This window comes from Giraffa tippelskirchi, chromosome X (genome assembly GCF_054371585.1).
Source record: "Giraffa tippelskirchi isolate mGirTip1 chromosome X, T2T-mGirTip1v1.2.pri, whole genome shotgun sequence".
NCBI classification, from domain to species: Eukaryota; Metazoa; Chordata; class Mammalia; order Artiodactyla; family Giraffidae; genus Giraffa; species Giraffa tippelskirchi.
The window spans coordinates 144,614,906-144,640,088 of NC_137289.1; the positions used below are offsets into that span (position 1 = coordinate 144,614,906).

The window sequence follows — 25,183 nt, forward strand, 5'->3', positions numbered from 1 at the left end:
ATTCTCCTGAATAAAAGTCCAACAATGAGTACCACAAACTCGCTGACTTCAAATCTCCTTGCTCCCTGGCCAAAACACTGGCCAAACAAATCTGCCACTCAACGTACTTCAGATTCTGCTTCTATTCTCAACTGTGCTTTAGGAACCGCCAGATCAAATCTGCCCTTCTCAGAGATCATGATTTTTATTTGTCTTTAAATGAAGGCAGAGCTGTAGCTTCACCGATACACTGGGTTTCATCATGGCTCCATTGTGATTGGCTCTTTGCTGGATTTCACAACAATGACATCTTTGTAGACAGTAAAACTACAGTACCGATATTTGTAATATTGGTATCCTGGGTCACAGATTTCCCTTTAAAAAGTGTTTCATCTGATGCTAACCATCAGACCACGGAGGGTAAATCAGAATTTCCATTTCAGAGATGTTGAACTGACTGGTCCCACATTAAATGACTGATAAGTTTTTGCCTCGAAAGGAAGCAGCACTCCCAAGATTCCATGTCAACTGTCTAAGAGAATGGACTCCCAATAATAGTTGAGACATTTGTGGATATTTTTACCTAATAGATGACTTCATATTCCCTTGCTTAGGATATCCAATTATAAGCCAACAATGGATAATATATCGGAAATAACTTCAAAGATTTTTTCCTCTCCTCATTAGCTTATTTTAAGGTTGCCTTTGAAATACTCACCACCTTGCTTCTTCTTGAATACTTGCCAGTGCTTAGCTTCAAGAAAGTAATTATACAAGCCAGTCTACCTCAACCTGGAAAATCATGACCTCTAGAAATAAGATTTTTTCCTGGAGCGACAGTTTGCCAAGAATTTTTTTTTAAAGCTTAAAATAAAATGAACGTTTGAAGAAATGAAAAATAAATCAAGGTTAATTACAAATATCCAAACTATTAAGGTGTACTTATTTCCTAGAGATCACCAAAATTTTAGGTCTAAAGAACTGTACCCAAAGTCCAGGTCACTTTAAGCTAATGACATGACTCGATTTAATTTTAAAGTAGGAAAGAACCATGCTTGTTAAAAATCCCTTTCAAAATGAGCATTCCCTTAAGGAATCAAGGCACTGCTTTCCCCCTCAATTTTGGTTACAGTATACCATCAGTTCAGTTCAGTCACTCAGTCGTGTCCGACTCTTTGTGACCCCATGAATCGCAGCATGCCAGACCTCGCTGTCCATCACCAACTGCTGGAGTTACCCAAACTCATGTCTATCAAGTCGGTGACACCATCCAGCCATCTCATCCTCTGTCGTCCCCTTCTCCTCCTGTCCCCAATCCTTCCCAGCATTAGGGCTTTTTCCAATGAGTCAACTCTTCTCATGAGGTGGCCAAAGGATTGGAGTTTCAGCTTCAACATCAGTCCTTCCAATGAACACTCAGGACTGATCTCCTTTAGGATGGACTGGTTGGATCTCCTTGCAGTCCAAGGGACTCTCAAGAGTCTTCTCCAACACCACAGTTCAAAAGCATCCATTCTTCTGTGCTCAGCTTTCTTCACAGTCCAACTCTCATATCCATACATGACCACTGGAAAAACCAAAGCCTTGACTAGACGGACCTTTGTTGGCAAGTAATGTCTTTGCTTTTTAATATGCTATCTAGGTTGGTCATAACTTTCCTTCCAAGGAGTAAGCGTCTTTTAATTTCATGGCTGCAATCACCATCAGCAGTGATTCTGGAGCCCAAAAATATAAAGTCTGACACTGTTTCCACTGTTTCCTCATTTTCTTGCCATGAAGTGATGGGACCAGATGTCATGATCTTTATTTTTTGAATGTTGAGCTTTAAGCCAACTTTTTCACTCTCCTCTTTCACCTTCATCAAGAGGCTCTTTAGTACTCCTTTACTTTCTGCCATAGGGTGGTGTCATCTGCATATCTGAGGTTATTGATATTTCTCCCAGCAATCTTGATTCCAGCTTGTGCTTCCTCCAGCCCAGTGTTTCTCATGATGTACTCTGCATATAAGTTAAATAAGTAGGGTGACAATATACAGCCTTAATGTATTCCTTTTCCTATTTGGAACCAGTCTGTTGTTCCATGTCCAGTTCTAACTGTTGCTTCCTGACCTGTATCAGGGTGTATCAAATATTAAAGGACTTAGATCTGATCATGTTACCATTCTATGTGTCCTATATAGGCAGTGTGAAAGCAGCAAATTCAAGCACATTTATAACATATCTTTCCCTAGAAGATCAATGAGGGCTTTGAGGACATTTCACCCTCTATAAATGTCTCTCAATAAATTTCTATACTCCTATCACAGAAGGAAAAGAGCAGGTGTCTGCCCAGTCCAAGGTATCAAGGTGACTCACGCTTGGGATTGTATGGTAAGAGGGTAACGACGGGACTTCACATGGGCCCCATTTAGGGCATGTCTGTCACCTGCAGACCACAAGTCAGGCACACGCCAGAGCAGATAAGCAGTTTCTAAAAGTTAAACAACTTCACTGAAATGAACAGTTTCCTTTCTGCAAGAACTTCTATCACCCTGACAGCCTGAGTACAGGCACAAATGAGCTCCGAGCATCAGGCAACTTAATTCTCCCTTCATCACAGTCATAATGATGGGAGCATCATCTTGCAGGTGACATCTCCCTACCAGCTTCTTTGTTACATCTCCATTTTTATGCAATCTTGCTGTTAGTTTTTGCTGCCTCTGTATGATATCTCTTTTGTGTTCTGTTCAAAAATACTTCTTTTTTAAAAGCATAATTTGTTCTAGTGCTTTGATACCATCTCAAGTAGATACAGCTGGAGCCAAACCACTTTCTGACAAAAAAAAAATTTACACACATTTGTTGAAAATAAAGTGAAGCAAATGCTCCTTCAAATCACTCAATCCACTGAGATGAAATTCATACACATCCTCAAAGGCAAACATGATGTGTGGGGGTAACTATAGTAAATGGGATTTCTGACTCATCAAAATTCACTCATTCTTACAAATTCACTGATTCACATCTCCACTCATTTTGTATTGATCCATTCAAATTCATTTGTGATTGTTATTACACAAATAGATCTTTTCTTAAAGAAACGGGAAGAGTACATCAGTGCTTTTTATTACCTTATGACAAAAGGATATAGAAATCACATCATGCAACCATGATGAGAACAAGGGACATACATGTCATAATTTTGATCTTGTTTGTTTTCTTTTTCCTTTGATTTAGGTAGCTCTGATTTAGTATTAATTCAAACTGTTCACTCAGTATAAAATCAAATCCCTCCATTAGACATCACGCATAGAAAGGATCTTATGTGCAATAGAATGCATGTTTTCCTTCCCCTTTATTTGCATTAAATTGGAACAGATTCACTAAAAGTTGCATGAAAATCTGTGAAGTGTCACCTTAATTAAAACAAAGTAGTGCTGGGAACTTCCCTGGTGGTCCACTGGCTAATACTCTGGCTCCCAATGCAGGGGACCTGAGGTTCAATCCCTGGTTGGGGAACTAGACCCTACAACTAAGATCTGGTACAGCCGAATGAATAAATTAAATAAATAAAAAGAATTTTAAAAAAACGATAGTAGTACTATACTTTTATGTAAAGCCCAACATACACTCTCCATTTCTTAAAAGTAAACAGATGATTTTTCTTGATGGCTCATAAACTAGAATTTCATCTTAATCTATTTTGATAAGTCAGACCAGGCCCATGTGGGCTGTGGACCAGCTACTCCTAGTGGAAAAACGAAGCCCTACTATTTGGACAATCTCCCAGCACTGAGGCTGATCCAATAGGGATAAGCAATTAAAACGTCAATCAGAGTGATCTTCTGCTACTAAAATGTGAAGGAACAATTGGCAGGAAATAAACACTTATTTCAGGACACACCATATAAAGTAATAATTTATCGAAAGACTATGAGTTTCATTCGTTGAGCCCTTCAGCCACAGATGAAATGTAGTCTTCAGTCATAGACGAACACCATGTTGGAAATCAGATTTAAAAGCTGGATTGCATGGCAGAAGTTGGCCAGCATGTATTAGAGGTATAACTCTTGTAGATACTTCAATTGGCCAAGGTCTGTATACACTGCTCTGATGGTAGGCCTTGAAGCCTGCACACTGACATTTCCAACTGCTTTAGGGCTCCATCATAAGTATTTTTGAGTGAACAAGAAATGAAGCATGCTTCCCTGTAGCAGGCACACATAAAAGTTTCCATAGCAACACACACACAGAGGCACAAGCATAATTCTCCCCATGTTGGGAAACAAAGAGGAAAAGAGAGATGGAACCAACTAGAACCCTCTAGAAATGACTTGGTTCAAATATATCCACACTTCTATAAAACATTTTGATGCTCCTTAAATGGATCTTATCTTCCCTCAATTGCCAACCGAGGCATCTCTTGCTCAACCTCAGCCAGTCTTGGCTGCCGATTCCTTTAGGAAGCAGGTTGGGTTAGCCCTCATGGCCCAGTGCCCTAAGCATGGCCCTCTGCATTCTCCACTCACAGGGGTTCTTGCTCTTTCCTTCCTTTCTTCCTCTGTGACGTTAAGACTGCAGGAATTTCAAAATGCAAGTCTCTTGTGAAGTTCTAAAGAAACCAACGTGTGTGTTTTCAGAGATCACAGAAGAAGGGAGGAAGGACAGATCATAGGAAGACAACTTTTGCGAGGGATGGATATCAAAAAGAAAACTCCGAAGATCTCAGTTAGGCCTGCTGAGTGAAGACCAGGGCTGCGTTGAAGGACACAAAAGAGGTATAATCACACGCTGTGAAAGTATGATCCTTGTCATTTTCTTCGTTTTTCATTACAGGTGCTTCTAAGGGGAACAACAGCAACACTGGGAAATATATTAACACAGATTTTTATCCTGGCATTACATTTTGTATTCCTGTTTAGTCTCACAGGCATTTCTGAGAACACGAACCAAAAAGTCTTATATTTAGGGGAAAAAAAGGTTATAGTTCCATTCCTATTAATAATTCTCCACTTTAGTGGATGAGATTTGTGTTGATAAATTCCCAAACATTGAGTCTGGAAGTAGGGTTGTATCATTTTGGCTTCTTCTACCTGGGACCACCATCTCTTTCAGGGAGAAAAAAAATAAAATGTTCCATGGAGAATCTAATTTCAAAATGTTTTATAGATTCCTGAAACCTTTTAGGAGGAAAATGCAACTGTCCAGTGGCATCTCTGCATAGAAGGAATGAGGGCAGGGAAGTCATGGGTCAGGGCAGGCACACAATTCCAGGTTTCCATCCAACAGCAAAAGAGATCAATACTCCGTGTGCTTTTTGTATTTTCAGATACACATGGCAAGAATGATTTATTGTCAGAAGTTGGTCTATACATTAAATATTCCTTTCCTTCTTTTGGCTTGTTCTCAACAGTTACACATCCCACCATAATCAAGTGTTCTAGGCACTGCATTTATTACTCAATCTATCCCTTAATTTAATCTTTCATTTAAGCTCACAACTCTCTAAGCAAATGCTTATCAGAACTAAGGTGTTCAAATATCAGAAGCCTAGCATCAAAGAGGATTCAAGCAAACAAAGAAAATCTAAGTGAAATCCAGCAGAATGTTTGTTCCCAGGCACAAAGGACACTGAAAAGCCAGCTGTTGGAACATTCACTTTAGCATTTCAGAAGGCTTCTTGACTGACTATTTTGTAATCAAATCCAACCTCTTTTCTGTTTTGTGTCAACAAGACATTCAGCCATCAGTACAGCTGAGCTGGGAGCCATGGGGATATCAGAATGCTAACCCACTAAGCAAAATACAGTCAGAGACCATCTCATTACATCATTCTCTTCAATCATCACTTCCAAGAGGACAGATGCTTCCAAGTTTGGGATTATGTATTTTTTTTCCAAATAAACTATATTTTGTTACTCCTCTGTTCATACATTAGAGTTGGTAGATGAACAAGATCTAGACAATATTAGAAAGGCAAGGGGAAAGTTAAGAGTATGTGACAGAGTCCTTTTAACCCTAGATTCCTTGGGTTCTGTCTGCTGTTTTTCAGAGGCAATCACTTCAAAGAAAAGCTGTCCATACAGACTCAAAATACTAACTACTGGGAAATAGATCATATGTTTAGTGACGTAACTGATTATGACCTACAGTGAAGGACTGGGTGAACTGGTCTTGGGCCAGAGACTCTCATCTAGAGTGATGTTAATGGAGGGAGCTCCATTTTTCATCTTCACTTTTCATTTTCAGCCCATTGTTTTGCCGATTCAAAGTGACCACCTCTATTTTTAGTCCCAGAGCAGTACTATGGTGCTAATCCACCTGTCATTCTTAAACAACTCAATTACAACATGTCTTGTAATTAGATTATGGAAACAGTGACAGTTTTGTACATAATTACTGATCAGGAGCATCAAAAGTAACATCAAATGGCAAACAGATCTTTCAAGAGACATTCAGCTCCATGGAGCTTGCTCGGACATTATTTAGCAGACATTGGCTGGAGGAGGCCCCTCTGAACTCTGTCCCTTAGTCGGCTGTGCCTACTGGGGGTTCTTACTGGGTGAAATTGTCTGTTGGTTGTTAAGGCACGGGTGTACACATCTACACACACATGCAGCCTTAACTTTCTTTTTTCAAATGATGGTTAGCATGTTTTAATGATTGAGTATTTTAAAACTAAGGTATGTACATTGGTTTTTAGTCATCATTCCACTGCACACTTAACAGATTACACTATAGTATAACCATAATTTTTATATGCATTGGGATTTCACATTGACATGTGTGGGATAAACAGAACTTTCTACAAGATGGGACAGAGACAACAGCAAAGCTTTCTTGTTGATTAAAGAAAAAGGGAGACCGGGGGTAGGGGAGTGGGAGGAGAGGGGGTAGGGGTAAGAAGAAGCTAATGCTTGTGGGATACCAGCACAGTAGCAGCTGCTTTTCATGCCGCTTGGTGGGCAATCTGTGCTAGCTATGCGGTTAAAGGGCACAGAGCTAGGGTCATCACTGGTCTCACGGCCAGGGTCCTGGTTGAATGGTCTCCCAATGTTCTGTCTCAGATGTTGCTTTTAAAGGGGCTCATATGCAGTTCAGGTGCTACTGCAGCAAATTCCTGACCTCCAAGAAGGGTCAGGAAATAAATAATCCAGCTTCCATCTATCAGGCCAAGTGAAGTCGCTCAGTCGTGTCCAACTCTTTGCGATCCCATGGACTTTAGTCTACCAGGCTCCTCTGTCCATGGGATTCTCCAGGCAAGAGTGCTGGAGTGGGTTGCCATTCCCTTCTTCAGAGAATCTTCCTGATCCAGGGATCAATCCTGGGTCTCCCACACTGCAGTCAGATTCTGATACTGATTTGTTTACTTTTCTTATTTTTCTCTCTTCTTCACTTCCTCAGTCCTGCTCCTGGAAACATCTCCCAAATTAATGACGTGCCCTCACCTCCTTATCTCAGGTAGCAGGCCCAGGCCTTGCTCAACGTCTGCTGACAGAACTCAGGAATGACGTCTGTTGTACAGAGGCTGCGGTGCCCGAACAGGAAAGGATGCTTACCAGAAGATGCAATAAAGATAAAGCAGCAAGTTCAGGACTTCTCTAGAATCAGAATAAATTCTATCATCTTTATATCCTGCATCTCATCAATATCATTTAAGCAAAAAAAAAAAAAAAATAATAAAGGTATGGCAAAGGAACATGTTTGGCTCATGAAGGGCAAAAGACCAGGAGGTAGAGTGGTGAGCAGTAAAGCGGTGTTGGTGAAACAGCCCTCAAGCTTACTTCAGAACTTCTGCTCATCAAAGAGTCCTTCTAGAAAACTCTATGAAGAGCTGGTTGAAACACAATCTCAGGATTTAGTGAACAGTAATGACAGGGGGCATCCCTGCTGAAAATAAGGAAGCCAGGACAAGGAAGAGAGTCAGGAGGCCTCATAAGCTTCTGTAGTATTTTTTTTTCAGTTCATAAAATTCTCAAAGAAAACTCCTTTCTTTTTGGGGGGGAGGCTGGTTACAGATGGAGGGTGCTTTGGGATTTGGTGCTATCTATACTCTCATAGCTTATAATAATAGCAATAGAAAAAATGTTCTACTCTTCCTTTGGTAATTGTTAGATATGGTGTCAATTTCAATTTGAAATTTTAATAGATGAATACTTCAAAAGATTCACTTGCCAAAACCCAGATTTAACAGTGAACTAAGCTAACTCCACTTTAAGAGAGTGCCTTTGTCAACTGAGGTTTATGGAATGACAGGAATACGGAAAGTGGGCAAATACTTGACCATGTTCCTAAATGGCATTAAGGGATCTGTAACTGTAGAAAGGTGGTCATGATGAGTTTAATCCTATGGTCAAATATAAGGATCTTAACCTCAGCAGAGTGCATAAGTTTGCAAAGATTCAGTATTTCAATTTCCACATGAAACAATACAAAAAAAAATACGATATTCATTCTCTATTTTTCTTCTCTATGAAAACAAGGACCTATTTCAAATTTGATGACTGATAGGGCTACATCCTGGAGGAGCAATATTCAGATGATACCACCCTAATGGCAGAAAGCAAAGAGGAACTAAAGAGTCTCTTGATGAGGGTGAAAGAGGAGAGTGAAAAACTGGCTTAAAACTCAACATTCAAAAAACAAAGATCATGGCATCCAGTCCCATCACTTCATGGTAAATAGATGGGGAAAATGTGGATGCAGTGACAGATTTTCTTTTCTTGGGCTCCAAAAATCACTGCAGACAGTTACTGCAGCATAAAATTTTACCATGTATTACTTTCAGTAACGACCCTGTAGTAAGCGACTTCACTTTCACTTTTCACTTTCATGCATCGGAGAAGGAAATGGCAACCCACTCCAGTGTTCTTGCCTGGAGAATCCTAGGGACGAGGGAGCCTGGTGGGCTGCTGTCCATGGGGTCGCACAGAGTCGGACATGACTGAAGCAACTTAGCAGCAGCAGTAAGTGTTAAATAATAAGATGAGATATATAATGTTACAGAGTTTATGAATACCTTTCATTTCCAAAAACTTCTCCTATAGCCTTGCATCAACCCTGTGAGATTAGTAGGTTAACAATACTTCACTGAAAAGGTAAGGGAATTGTGACTTCTTGAAGTCGGCTGAAATAAGCAGAAGCAGAGCTGATAGAACAAACTGGCACCTTAACTCCAAATCTATGCTTTCTTTCATCCCACTAAATTTTATTGTCTCTGAAAAAGGAGGCCTCACATTGTACTGGATGGATTGACATACAGTGAGGGATAACAATGTATCCCCCATAATCTACAGCAAAGCTCAACATCCAAGTTCTATTAGAATCCCTCACTGATGCATCAAGAAAATGATTCCTCATGTGGCCCTGCATCTCTTTTTCGTGTAAACCTATGTTGGCAGAACTGGTCTTGATCATCAAGAGGTCATTTTAATTCGCTAAATCTCCCTCCAGCCATTCTTTGACATTTAATTCACTGTAGCCCATGATCATGTTATTATTCATACTTGCACTGTGGAATCTTACAATATTCTGGAGTTCTTCCAGGAATCTCACGGCTTACAATACACACAAGAATTTTAGAAGAGACTATAGAGCAAGAAAAGTTTTCTTCAGGTTAGAAAATAGGAATTTGTCTAGCAGATGTTCCTGTCTGAAAATATGATATCCCAAACCTCCAAGGTCCTACTTGCTTATGGAAAAAAAAAAAATCAAAGCCTACAGATACATCACTGAAACTGTACAGACAAGAGAGGCTTGTTGATGGATTCATGTCTGTAAGCACAACTTGTCTAGAATGTTAGTATTCACACAGAAATGTACACATCTAAAACAGAACTTTTAGCTAAGTCAATACTAATGTATATTTTGGACTTTCTAAGATATAACGAATTATCTTTCTCCTGCATTTTTGAAAAAGCACTTTCCAGAACACGTACAAATCAGTTCACAACCAAAGAATTCCTATGCCAAATTTATTTCAGCTGTATTTTCAAAGTAGAATATGCATGGATAAAACTACTCCACAACAATGCCGAGAAATAATATTTGAACAACAATTTAATGGTTTAGTATGTTAATATGTCAGCCTGAGGAACTGTGTAAGACTCAAGTAAAAGAGAAGTTCACTGTTGGACAATAAAACCATAATTCATGTGGATCAGTAAAGTGCTTGTTCTACATCAGAACACAATTCTGCTGAACTTGCAGTTGTTGCTATCCCTAGGTTTTAAAAGTAAAAGTGAAAAAAATGGGCAGAAGACCTAAAGAGACATTTCTCTAAAGAAGACACACAGATGGCCAACAGGCACAAGAACAAATGCTCAACATTGCTCATTATTAGGGAAATGCAAATCAAAACTATGAGATATCACCTCACCAGTCAGAAGGGCCATCATCAAAGTGTCTACAAATAATAAATGCTACAGAAGGTGTTGAGAAAGGGGAACCATCCAATATGATTGGTGAGAATGTAAATTGGAACAGTCACTATGGACAACAGTATGGGGATTCCTTAAGAAACTAAAAATAGAACTACCATATGGTCCTGCAATTCCTACTCCTGGGTATATATCCAGAGAAAAGCATGGCTTAAAAGGATAAATGCACCCCAGTGTTCACTGCAGCACTATTTACAACAGCCAAGAAATAGAAGCAACCTAAATGTCCATCGACAGGACAGATGAATGGATAAACAAGATGTAGGGTGTTTATATATACTGGAATATTACTCAGCCATTAAAAAGAATGAAATAACGCCATGTGCAGTAACATGAATGGACTTCAAGATGATTATACTAAGTGAAGTAAGGCAGACAAACAAATATCATATGATATAGCTGATACACAGAATCTTTAAAATTGATACAAATAACTTATTTACAAAACAGAAACAGATTCAGAGAAAACAAACTTATGGTTACCAATGGAGAAAGGTGGCAGGGAGGGATACATTATGAGCTTGGGATTAACGTATATACACCCCTGTATTAAAAATATATAACCAACAAGGACCGACTGTATAGCACAGAGAACTCTACTCAATATTCAGTAATAACTTCAATGGGAAAAGAATTTGAAAAACATAGATATGTGAATATGTATAACTGAATCACTTCTCTGTACACTTGAAACTAACACAACATTGTTAATCAACTACGGACCAATATAAAATAAAAAATTTTTAAAGCAATGTAGAAAAGATTTGAAAAAACAAACAAAAAAAATAAAATAGATCTTGGGTTCTCATCACACACACAGGTAACTGTGAGGTACTGCATGTTAATTAGCTTGATTACAATAATCTTTCCACAATGTATACATATATCAAATCACCAATTGCACATATTAAAAATATACAATTTTATTAGTCAATTCTACCTAAATAAAAATGGAAAAAACTTTTTTAAAAAAAGAATTAAAAAAAAATTCTGAGTCCATATTACTCCAACCTGTAAATCAAGGAAAACTTTCTCAGAATTACTAGGGAAGACCTTGCTGCTTTTAAGAAGACAACAAAAAGGGCATTTTCCCCATAAAAATATCTGAAGTAAATTATTAACTTCAAAAGTAAAGAAAAACAAGTAATGCAAAACCAAACCAAACCAAAATAGCAACCTTGCCGTTCTCTCATGAACACGCAGGTTTTCTGTTCCTACTTTGTTTTACAAGTATATCTCCTTTTCAAGAAATAGAACATCATATTGTTTGGACATGTGCCAAGGCCTAATTCTCTCCATTATTTGCTTAATTTCCTCTACAAACTGTAGAGAGTTTTTAAAAAGAACGAGAAATACACACGAGCTCTTACACTGGGCAAGAAACCTCAACATCACCGTTGACCTGTTCCTGTATCATTCGACTGAAAGCAATAGTGACAAATATGTGTTTGGGTTTTTTTAAAAAATGAGAGAGACATTACACAATAACATTTTTTGAACATTCTACTCCACTTTCTCTAGTCAAAATCAAAAGTGGTGATAATTATGCTCATGCTGGGCTGGGAGCCTGGCCTTGCCACTCAGAGCTCTAGGACTAAGGCCATCAAGCATTCATCATGTCTGACCAGATAGTCTGGGCAACTCAGAAGGCAGTTTTGAGGTGGTAATTCACTGAACTACAGGAAGCCCTCACAGCAGTGCATTTTTAGAAGTTGCAATTTTAGCCTCATCAAGTGGTAATTTACAAGTGATTTAATGGTGCTGAATCATGGGCATGCTTCAACATTTATGAGTGGACATAAAAAGTTATGACAATTTCACAGCAGAAAATGAATATTAATATTAAAAATAGGCTCGGCTTTTAACTGATATCCCATTTCTGAGATGGTAGGGTGCTTTTTTCCCATGCTTGCTTAAAAGGTAGTCCTGAGGGAGAAAGATGAGAATGGCAGGCATAGTTCAGGGTACTGACAAGGACGACCAGTGCTTTATTGGGAGCTGGGTAATTTCCAGTTAGATATCTAGTGAGAAGTTGCTGAATAACACAGGGAGATCAACTTGATGCTCCGTGAAAACCTAGAGGGGTGGGATGGAGGATGGGGTGGGAGGAAGGCTCAAGAGGGAGGGGACATATGTATACTTATGTCTGATTCACATTGTTGTAAGGCAGAAACCAACACAGCATTGTAAAGCAATTAACCACCAATTAAAAATAAATTTTAAAAATACAGCTGTTTCTGCTGATTACAGCAAAGTTTCTTAATCACTTGCCATTGCTGTCTTTATCTAGTTGCTTAAAAAAAAGCTATCAAGATAATACTGATGCTTTGTCATGCATTGCATTATAATTTGTGGGATAAGTTTTATTTAATATCTGCAACACATTCACGGCCAGATATCAAACTCCATCTGTACATCACATTAAAGTTATACAAAACATTATTTTGGAGAAACTGTTATATTTGCCATTCACTGAGGAACAGCAATTTGAAAGGGAGGCTTAAAGTCAGAAATAAGCTATTCATATTTGTTCTGTAAAGATAAAGCCCTTCTCTGTTTTAGGGTTATCTTTTTGGATACGGCAACACTTGTTGGTGTTACTTTTGTAATTTGGGTGTTGGCTTTGCTTGACCTAATTATCTCTGTCGGGCTTCCCCGGTGGCTCAGATAGTAAATCATCTGCCTGCAGTGCAGGAGAACCAGGTTCAATCTCTGGGTCGGGAAGATCACCTGGAGAAGGGAATGGCTACCCACTACAGAATTCCATGGACAGAGGAGCCCAGTCCATGGGCTACAGTCCATGGGGTCGCAAGGAGTTGGACACCACTGAACAACTTGTACTTCACTTCAATTATCTCTGTACACTAGGCAAGAGGACTCAACAGAGAAGAGAACACTCTACTGAGAGAATTACATGACATCAGTGCAATAGAGCTCACACAGTGTCTCGTGATATAATGGTTGGAGGGTGGCAGAGATTAGTGAGAAAAGACAATAATGGTGTCTTGACAAAATTTCAAGGAAGGCATGGGAAATGGATTCAGACAAAAATAAAAGATAAACTAGTGAGGCCACACACTGAGAAAGAATTGCTGCTCAATTGTGGCAAGAGTTGTTATAAAGATAAGAATGAAAAAGAGGAGAATACATATGCCCACACATCACCAAGGGTATCTATTGTGGGAGCTACATGGAATACAGGATCTGAAAAAAGGATTTTACATGTAATCTAAGAACGGACTGTGAGAACAGTCTGAAACTTTGGAGACAAATACAAATACATTACATATGTAAATGCACGTTTTCCCTGTTTTTGTCCTGTAAGCATGTTTTTATTGATGTGGTGCATGCCTGCTCAGAATATCATTTGCCTCAAAGTAGGAGTTGACCAAGAGACCCAAAGACATTTTCTAGAGAAATTGGTATGCATGTTCAGCTAGACATATTAATAAATTATATATATATTATAAATTATATATATATTTATAATATATATACTATATATACTATATATATACTATTTATACTATTTATATATACATACTATTTATACTATTTATAATATATATTATAATTATATATAATATATATAATATGTATATATTATATATATATATTATAAATTATATATATAAATAAATTTTATATATATATATGTTGTTGTTCAGTTGCCAAGTCACATCTGAACTCTTTGTGACCCCATGGACTGTAGCCTGCCAGGCTCCTCCATCCATCCATGGGCTTCTCCAGGCAAGAATACTGGAGTGGGTTGCCATTTCTTCTCCAGGGGATCTTCCTGACCCAGGGATTGAATTCATATCTCCTGAGTCTCCTTGCATAAGCAGGGGGATTCTTTAGTGCTGAGTCCCCTGGGAAGCCCCATTTTTCTTGATGTATACGTGGAAATAAGTTATCCGTCAAAATGTATACTTTTCTCGAAGGCCACACTCTGAAAATCCTAGTTGCCTCCTTTCACAAGGTGGAAAAAGTATCTAATGAAAAGATAAAATGACAGAACCAATGAAAGACCCAAGTAGGTTCTTCAACCATTTACACACACAGTCTGAAAAAGTTGAAAGTGCCACTATTTATTTTTTGAGGGGTGGAGTTTCTACTGTTCTCACCACTATGAAGAAAAGGTGGCAAAATTCCTAGTCTCTCTGCATCAGTGGAGACTAAGGATTCTGATACTCAGTTCCAAAGTGGGGGCGGAGCTCCTCTCCAATAAGCAAGCCTTTGGACATCAGCTGGGTGTCCTCCAGCTCAACTCAATTCTAACACTAACTACCCAAAGAAAGCATCAGATTCTGCAGTTTAAGAGCACCAGCCCTCTCAGCATTATAGATACCAGACACAAAGCCAGGTTGACACCTGGGCTTCTGACACACTAGCTGGAGATTGAAGTTTCCAATGACCCTCTCTTTAGGTTTCATTAACTTGCTAGAGTGGCTTACAAAGCTGAGAGAAATATTTTACTCACCAAATGACTGGTTTAGTATAAAAGGATATAAAGCAGGAACAGACAGGTGGAAGAGGTGTGGAGGGCAAGACCATGGAAAATGGCATGGAGCTTCCTTGCTCCCCCAGCACTTTGCTCTCCAAGCAACAACATGTGTTCATCAACCTGGGAGCTCTCCCAACCTTGTCTCTTGGGTTTTTCCTGAGACAAGACAAGATTTTTTCCTAATTTCAGACGACTGAGCGATTTCACTTTCACTTTCCACTTTCATGCACTGGAGAAGGAAATGGCAACTCACTCCAGTATTCTTCCCTTGAGAACCCCAGGGACGGGGGAGCCTGGTGGCTGCCGTCTATGGAGTCGCACAGAGTCAGACACGACTGAAGCGACTTAGAAGCAGCAGCAGCAGCAGCAATCTCTGGATGCAGAGGCCAATGTTGTGTGTTCACAGGCCATCTTAGAACAGGTAAGCTCCAGATTGAAAGCTCTTTACTAAATGGACAGAAGGAAAGGTAGAAGGACCTAAGGGGGTCCTTTGGTGACTGTGGCGTCCATCCAAGCCTTTTCTCCCATACTTCTTCTACAGGAGAGAGTATCTTCTATGTTTTGAAAATACTATTTTAAAGTTATTACTATTATGCTTCTGATCATCATTTTCTATTACATGTAACGGACCCTAAGGCTAACAGACAGAGTTAGGGTGTTTTGGTCATAGCTCTTTTCCTCCTTTAGCTTTTTAAAAATACTGTTAAAAAACATCACTCTTTGGCTTTTAAATAATACATCCCTCTCCCCCCAGATAAGCATTGTGTCAACTACAAATAGGCACTTGCCATCTAAGAATCCACCTGCAATGCAGGAGACACAGGTGACTCAGGTTTGATCCACTGGTCAGGAAGATCCCCGGGAGGAGGAAATGGGAACCCACTCCAGTATTCTTTACTGGGAAAACCCATGGACAGAGGAGCCTGGCAGACTCTAGTCTATGGGGTTGCAAAGAGCTGGACATGACTGAAGGACTGAGCATGCGCACACATGTATCTCTACAAGGATTATATCATGAGCCATAGCTTGACATAAAGTACATGCTTAATAAATGTTCACTTAAAATTGTGCCACTGTAGTCCCAATTCAAGTCATCTGTGTCCCTTTAATTTCATTAGTCAAAATAGATCAAATAAAATTTCTGATATTTTCACAGGGCAAGCAACAGATATGGAAACCCTCTAAAATAAATGAAAAGCCTTTCAAATAGGAGTTGCATGATTTGTGTCAGTATTACATTTTGTTGCATTATTTTAAGACAAATATTAATGTTAATGTTCACTCTCTAGGTCTAGCCATTCTGATACTGTGGTTTCAACTACTAAGAAATGACAACCTTGTCTTTCATTTTGAAGGCACTTACAGCTTCCAAAATATTTTCAACTGTGTTAGTGTCTGAACTACTTACAATTATATTCAAATGTACAGCAGCAAAATGGTTACTGTCACTTAACACAAAAGGATAGTAAGGATCAAAAAGTTGGAGCAACTTGTCCACCTCCCCGGCTGCAAAGTGAGGACAGAAGTTTTAGACTTGATTCTTCTGATGGCAAAATCCCGTATTAGTTGAATCCCATAGTTTTTCTTTCCAAACAATTTCTCAGAGAGTGGAAGGATGGCCCACAATCAGTTTGGCTAAAAGAGGTTCTCTGAAAATCCCTTAACTCACAATTTCAAATAGCACGGTCCACCCAGGAATTTCTGCATCTCTGAATAGCCCAGCCAGGTATGAAATAGAGAGCTAATTCCCTTAAGTCTTGTAGTCAGATTGCCTGGCCATCAGAGAGACAGTTTTCTGAGCAGGGGTGGGATGTCCAAACACAAGAGAGGCAGACTCTGAAGGGCTGACCATGGAGGGCTTGGTGGGGTGCACACTGGCCCAAGAGAACTACTCAATGGGAAAAGGTACTTGTGAAATCAGATTTGGCCTTCCACAGTCATTTTATCAGGATATGTTTAATATGCACTGCATCACAAAACTCAAAATCAAATGTATAAATGTTAAGTGCACATAGTAGAAGTGCCTTCATTTCACCACGTCCAACCTATGATTCCCTTTATTTCTATAAAGACATCAATGATTCCTATTAGTTTTTCTTGCATGAAAAATAGGCAAACCCATTTGCCTGGATAATTTAATATTTCCCTGGCATATGCCAGGAATATAATTTTTTCTTTCCAGCCAAAGATTTCTTAACTCAATCAATGGCAGAAATAATAAAATTCACAAGGACCTAAACTGTACTTCTTGCATGAATTTGCCTAGTCCATATCACACAAGATAGCAATGTTTATTATTTTTTTAATGGAGCTAATTTTATTTAAGTGTTCCTCAGCCAAGAATCAGGTAGCATTGTTTTTCTTCTTTTCATACAGATCTTTTCACCTCATTTGCCAACAACATGAAATCCAAAGGATAAATTTCTATTTTTCTCAGCTCTAAATGTACTTACCCTTAAAACAGAGAATAAGTGACAGTGTTAGTCACTCAGTTGTGTTGAAACATTGTGACCCCATGGACTGTAGCCCACCAGGCTCCTCCATCTGTGGGATTTTCCAGGTAAGAACACTGGAGTGGGTTGCCATTTCCTCCTCCAGGGGATCTTCCCGACCTAGGGATTGAACCCGGATCTCCCGCAATGCAGGCAGGTTCTTTCATTTTCTTTCTAGCCAAAGATTTCTTTTCTTTTCTTTTTTTTTAGCCAAAGAGTTCTTAATCAACGGCAGAAATAGTAAACTTCACAAGGACCTAAATTGTACTTCTTGGTTGAATTTGCCTAGTCCATATCACACATGATAGCAATGTTTATTTTTGTTTAAAATGGAGCTAATTTTATTTGTGTTCCTTAGCCAAGAATCAGGTAGTATTTTCTGTCTTGTTGTCATGCAGATATTGTCATCAACTCATTTGCCAACAACATGAATTCTAAAGGATAAATTTCTATTCTTCTCAGCTCTAAACGTACGTACCCTTAAAAGAGAGAACAAAGTTCTTAGCAATGCACAGATCATTTCATTTATTGGGAGTAGTTACTCTGAATTAATAAATTGTAGGAGAAGCGGATTTTATTTGGAAACAACAGGACACTTCTCCACTGATGAACTGAGAACACAAATACTCCATTACTCCCTGGACATACACCTTCAGTGGATTCTAAAGAGATTCAAGCAATATTTGCTGCATGCACTTAATTACCTTTCTATAAATACCACCTTTGTAAAACAAGGGCAGTTATCACCCATGACACCTAAATACAAATGATGTTTCCCAGAAAAAGTAAAAGTAGAATTCTTGTTGAAAGGACACTTTGTATTGTGAAAGTAGACATTTGATGGCTATATTACACTTAGTGTGATGAAATCAAATAGAAAAGAAACAGTGAAAATTAACAGGAATCAGCCAATGGATGATGCTTATTATTGTATACTGTTTTAATAACTGCAAATATGCTTTGTTCCTTAAACAACATTTGACCAGAAAACTGCAAATTACAATTCACATACTTAACCCACATGGTGGTTAATAGAACAGGGTCTTGGACCCATGATGGAATTAGGATATAAATGATTAGGTAGTTGCTTGAGACCCAGAGAAATAGGAAAAGTGTAAGAATCATTACTCCATCACCCTGGAAAACACCATGAAACCCTGAAACATTGTTTTCATCTGAACTTGGTTTCCTCCTTGACTCAGTAAAGTTGCAGGAGGAGACATGCTACAACATGAAACAGATTCACAGACATAGAGAATAGACTATGGTTTCCAATGAGGGAGGGGGTAGGGAAGAGGGAGGGATGGATTGGGAGCTTAGGATTAGCAGATGTAAACTATTATATATAGCATGGATAAGCAACAAGGCCCTACTGTATAGCATAGGGAACTATATTCAATATCCTGTGATAAACCATACTGGAAAAGAATATGAAAAAGAATATATAAGTATTATATATATGGCTGAATCACTTTGCTATACAAAAGAAATTAACACAGCATTGAAAATCAACTATGTGGTGGTGGTTTAGTCACTAAGTTGTTTCCGACTCTTGTGACCTCATGGACTGTATCCTACCATGTTACTCTGTCCATGGGGTTGTCCAGGCAAAAATACTGGAGTGGGTGGCCATTCTATATTTCAATAAAATAAATTAAAAAATAATAAAACTAAACAGAACTGGGGGGGTTAATTTAGTAATTTTAAACCACAGGAGCCTAGCTAGAGTCCCCCAAAATGTTCACGGTAGACAACGTTTTGCAACATTTCTGTATTTTCAAAATTTCAAGTTGCTGCTGACTAGTGAAATGCAAAATCACTACAGTGGGAATTGACTAGCATTCAGAAAATAAATAGAATAAAACAGCAAATAGAGTTTATAACACATACAAATGGAAAATATGGTTTTGTTAAATTTTGGTTGTTTTATAAAGATGTACATACATTTATGTGTGTCCTGAAATGTATTGTAAAAATGTATCTGTCACTGTGGGTCTTGATCAAAAAGGATCAAAGCTACTAGTATAGATAACCATCTGCTTTCTTATGATTTCTCTCTCTCTCACACTCTCATCTTTGAGCTCACAGACCCAAGACACATTAACAAAAGTCTAATCCTTTGAAGAAAGCTTGTGATGAAGCATTTTCATTATTTTCAAATGAGATGACATCAAACACAACACATGAGATTGAAAATCCTTTAGGCAAACCATATATATACTGCTAGAAAAGAGACCAGGAAATGCATTGTCAGTCACCAAACACTCAGATTACATACCATCAAATTTCTGAAGTTGTTGTCAAGACTAGAGAGAATGTATGTAAAAGATGCTAGAACATTCAACGTATGATGTTCTTGTTATTCCCAAATCTGCTGTGCTTTGTCGCTCAGTTGTGTCTGACTCTTTGTCACCCCATGGATTGTGGCCCGTCAGGCTCCTCTGTCCATGGGGATTCTCCAGGCACCAATACTGGAGTAGGTTGCAATGCCCTCCTCCTGGGGATCTTCCCACCCCAGGGATCGAATCTAGGTCTCGCGCATTGCAGGCAGATTCTTTACTGTCCGAGCCAACAGGGAAGCCCTCCCAAACCTAGATTTATGTATCTTTCCTCTGTTTCTCCAATTGGAACTTTTTTGCCTCAAAGTTTCCCATTATTTTCATTCTTATATTTTTTCTTTCTTTCTTTTTTCCTGTGCTTATGGCATCTTACTTCCCCAATGCTGATAATGCCCATACAGGGATCAATCTTGGGGAACCATAGCTCTACATGGACTTTTATGATAACAAATGCATTGGCCACTATAATACAAATCAGCCAGCCACAGGTCATCCACCAGGAAAGCTCTGGAACAAGCTGCCCCAGGTTCAAAGAATCTCCTGAAGGATAAAAAATAAGGACCCAATTATCCTAATTTGCTTGAATCAAACTCCGGTCAGAATGATTGCACCTAAAATAAATGAAATATTCACTGGAGAGACAAGAGAAGAGGGTAAAGCCCTGTACTTGACTCTCGAAACTCCACTGTCTAGTAGGAAAACAAAACCAAACAAGCACTGTGTCTGCATTTTTGGAGTAAGTAGCAAAGGTCAGTCTCATCTCATTCTCATAAGAAAATATCCTCATGGTTGTTATTTATGATCCTCTCTGCATAGACTTCTCCACCCCCTTTATTCCCACCTGTCAACATGAACACAGGCTCACCAAAATTAATGAAGGACATAATTCTGCTTGTGCTTGGGAAATACATTTCTGTTCAGAATCTTCTCATTTCCGTGTCCTTAGAAAACCTCAGCTTTAGGAAAGAGACCAGCTTGTTCCTCCCCGTTCTCCACTTCCCAAATAATCCCCATGTCTACCCATAGGTTAATGAAAATCCTGTGTCACTGAAATTAGAGGATGGACAGAATAATCTAAAGGGAGTTATCATGCACTCTAAGCCATGCTCTTGACCTATGAGTGCACAAAAACCACCAGGCAGCGAGGCAATAAGAACTTGAAAACTCAGAGGCAGAAGAGACAGTGCAAGAAAGAGACAAATGAGCTAGCCCAGAGAAGAATCAAGACCCAATTAATCAAGCTTTTATTGGCCTCCACATCTACTAAGCTCGCTCAAAAATTTAGGTTATTTTACACTTCAGATATGTTTCTTATATTAAAGGCAAAAAACCTAGAAATAATAAAAATCATACATTTTATGATCTTTTGTAGTTGGTGCACATTTTCACAAGGAAGCCTTGCCTGACTTCAGACTGAATCCTATCTGAAAATCTCAACTCATTACCTTCCCATCGAACCCTGCCTTCCCATTTCCTTATGGCATTATCATTCTCTGTTAGGTGGATAAAACTTGCAGTTGGCTTTGACTATCTTCAGCAACTTACACAACGAATCATGATAATATATATTCTGTTGCTTTAGGGGGTCTTTCACACGTCATTCTTTCCAGGCCCACTACTACAGTTAATAACAATAATAAAAAGTGTAACTGCTAGTGTGGAAGCTCATTACACTACGCTGGGAAACATGCCAACCCACTGCATTCTTAGAGCCAAAGGCACTAAGGAGCTTCATGTTTCCAAACTATTTCGATGAGAAATGTTACAAGTTGGTAAAATAATCATCTTCTTAGATAGAAATTCTTACAGGGAAGGTCTTACCAATGACAGGCATGTCATCATCCCTGTGACAGCCTTAGTACCTGGGAGCTGAGAGAACTAGTTCTCCATTGAGTTGAGAAACCTTGTTCCATAGTTTACTCCTACAGAGGTCCTTTTTTTCTACACACTCAGTTCTCAAAACTAAATCTCCACGTGCCTTTCCACAGGCTTGTTTCCTCTGACCCTAGGTTTTCAGTGTGCTGCTTTTCGCTCTGAACAATGCTCAAGGCAGAGACAACGTGCCCTGCCCCATGAGCCTATCATTCTGCATACTCGGAGTCTCCAGATCAAGGGAAGGAGAGTGGACCCGATACTGCAGGTACTATCAGACGGAAAGAGAGGGGCAAAAAGCCAACAAACAAGATCAACGATGATTTCAATAGACTTGTTCTTCTCCACTTGCATTTTGTGTACTTAGCTATTTTTCATTTTCATATTTGGAGTTTTATAGGCCAAGCGGGGCATATAGCCCCCTGGGGAGGCTTCCCCTAAATTACAGGGTTTTAAAATACGCAATTTGGGCATCAGTTTAAGGCGATTAAATTTCTCTGGAAGCTTTTTTCAGACAAGGCCATGTCGCACTTCATGGACTTTCAAATTATGCCCTGTAGTTGCCCCACCATGTGCCCTTCAAAGGCTTTATCTTTAGAGTTGCCTCCAGCTGGGCTTTTGGCAGCACAGTAAGGAGGAGGCTGTTCTGAAGGGGCTGCTATCTCTGGATTCAAGGGAAAACTCTGTTTTTTCTTCTTAAATAGATACATGCATAAAACTGAGAGGAGACACTATCCAATGTCCAAAAGGAGCAGCAGGTTCTAGGTCTAGCAAAGAAGTATTAGAACTGTTAAGAGAATTATGACACAACTGTTGGGGGGATAGGGTCCCCAATCTCTTTGGTTTCTATTATGGACTGAATGCCTGTACCCCTTCCCCCACCCCATCCCAATTCATAGGTTGAAATCCTAACCCCTAAAGCAACAGTATTAGGGGGTGGGGCCACTCAGAGGGGATTTATGTCATGAATGGGATAAGGGACCCCAGAGAGCTCTCTCACTTTCCTCCATGTGAGGACACAGAGAGAGGAGGGCTGCCTATGAAAAAGGAAGGGGGTTCTCACCAGGCTCGAAATCTGCCTTCCGGCCTCCAGAATTGTGAGAAATAAATTCCAATGGATTAGAAGTCTCTGAGTCCATGGTATTCTGTCATGACAGCCCGGACGGAACACGTTTCTCAAGTGAGAGTCTTGTCTCCCATTGCCCTCCAATCCGTTGGTACAGACCATTCACAGCATTCTGGAGTTTGGACAGCCCTGCAGTGGACACTGCTGACACTCCTCCCAGGTTTCCTTACACCCATTTCCATGGATTCCATTGACTCCTTGCTGCTACCCCTCACCCCACCCGTCTCCTTGCCTTTTCAATGATCTCAGCAACAGATTTTCTGTGAGGGGATATCCTAGCTCCCTCAGATCTGCTTGGCTGAGTACTGTAGAGAGGCAGTGATGCCCCTTAACCAGTAACTGAGCGGTAAAGAGCCTGCCAAAATCCAGCTTCCCTCCCACTGCTCGAGAACCAACTGAACTGTTCCTCACACTGCAGAGCTGCCCGCAGGGTTGGGCTGGAGTCCCCTGAAGGGCAGGGCTGGCAATTGCCCACCTGCTTCTCTTTCTCTTCTTCTCCTGTGTTCTGTTCTCCAGATTCTCAGAACCAACCCTGGAACCAATTCCTTAAAAATATTATCAAAATACAAACACTCAAGTCAGGGTCACTTTACCATATATTACATCTCTGTATATTTTCAAATCAACTATAGGGCACCCAGTTAAATTTAAATTTCAGATTCGAGGGGGAGTGTAAATTAGGAGTTGGGGATTAACATATACACACTCCTCTATATAAAATAGATAACCAACAAGAACCTACTAATCAGCATGGGGAACTATACTCAATATTTTGTACTAATTAATAAGGGAAAAGAATCTGAAAAATAATATATATATACACACTATAACTCAACTATATTTTTTTTAAAAAAGAGAAAAAAATTGACTTTCAGATATATCACATATACTATTTGGTACATATATACTAAATGGGCTTCCCTAGTGGTTCAGATGGTAAAGAATCTGCCTGCAATGCAGGAAACCTGGGTTCGATCCCTGGCTCATGAAGAATAATTATGTGAAATAAAAGTATAACTGGGCAACTGTGTCTTGATTTTCTAAATCTGGAAACCTTATCTACTGTACCCTCAGAGTAACCAATTGAGAATATCATCTGTGTTTTAGAGACAAAAAACTAAAGTTTGGTTAAGTCTAGTGACTTTTCAAAGGTCATATAGAGTTGGAAGTTTTCTGATTCACATGTGGGAACTTTTTATGTTGTTTTTTTTTTTTTCCCAATTCACAGTGGAGACTTCTCATATGCTGACAGGCAACATTCTCCCAACCCTCTTAGACAATAACGAACCCATTTCCTTTGCCTTTCAATAAGGTGGGATTATCATTTCAGGGTTATAATAGAGAAGGAAATGAAATCAGCTTTGGACTTCATTTCTTCAGAACAGAAAAACAAAACAGTCCTAGTAACACCATGGCACTTACTGAGATTATACATGTCTGTTTCTGTTTCCTTGGAATCATCTCCACAGAGTGGAGATTGGAAAGTGGAGGAGGGCTCTGAGTTCCATCACACAAGGGTCCAAGTGCCATGACTTCCCAGCTAGATGGCCTGGAGCCTTAGATTTCAAGATCTGAGATTTTACTCGATTTGCAAGCTGCCATGTTAGAGTGATACAGAGCTTGTTTGCTTGGCAGAGACATGAGACTCCTGGGTCAGAGAAAAAAGGACTTAATACTTACAGTAACCAAAGCATCAGCATTTGGGTCAGTTTCACAGCTTCAATCCCCATTGACACAAGAAGGGTCAGGTGACATTCATACACAGTGGGTTACAAAACACGGATCCTTAATTTAAGGAGCCCAAATCTTTCATAGTGGACAGTAAAGCCTGCCTGCACTTTGTCCTGAAGGGAGGAATTATCCTTATTATAATGGACACTAAGCGAACTGGTGGCGGCACTAGAAATGTCATCCAAGTTTCCTCACTATAAAAACATCTTTGCAAAGATAGTTCAGAAACAAGTAGTGAGTGTCAGTTGTTCAGTTGCTCAGTCGGGTCCAACATTTTGTGACCCTATGGACCGCAGCAAGCCAGGCTTCCCTGCCCATCACCAACTGCCGGACCTTGCAAAAACTCATGTCCATTGAGTCAGAGATGCCAACCAACCATCTCATCCTCTGTCGTTCCCTCTCCTCCCGCCGTCAATCTTTCCCAGCATCAGGGTCTTTTCTAGTGTGTCAGTTCTTAGCATCAGGTGGCCAAAGTATTGGAGTTTCAGCTTCAGCATCAGTCCTTCCAATGAATATTCAGGACTGATTTCCTTTAGGGTGGAATGGTTGGATCTCCTTGCAGTCCAAGGGACTCTCAAGAATCTTCTCCAACACCACAGTTCAAAAGCATCTGGTCTTCGGTGCTTAGCTTTTTTACACTCCAAATCTCACAAACATACATGACCACTGGAAAAAAAAAACAAAAACATAGCTTTGACTAGACAGACCTTTGTTGGCAAAGTA

At 39.5% G+C, this 25,183-nt stretch overlaps 1 protein-coding gene across 1 annotated transcript in view; it reads right to left on the reverse strand.

Annotated features, from left to right (window-relative positions):
- The window catches only part of FRMPD4 (FERM and PDZ domain containing 4), a 765,281-nt gene that overhangs the window by 206,538 nt on the left and 533,560 nt on the right, over positions 1-25,183 (reverse strand). The gene's annotated exons all lie outside the window — the stretch shown is intronic.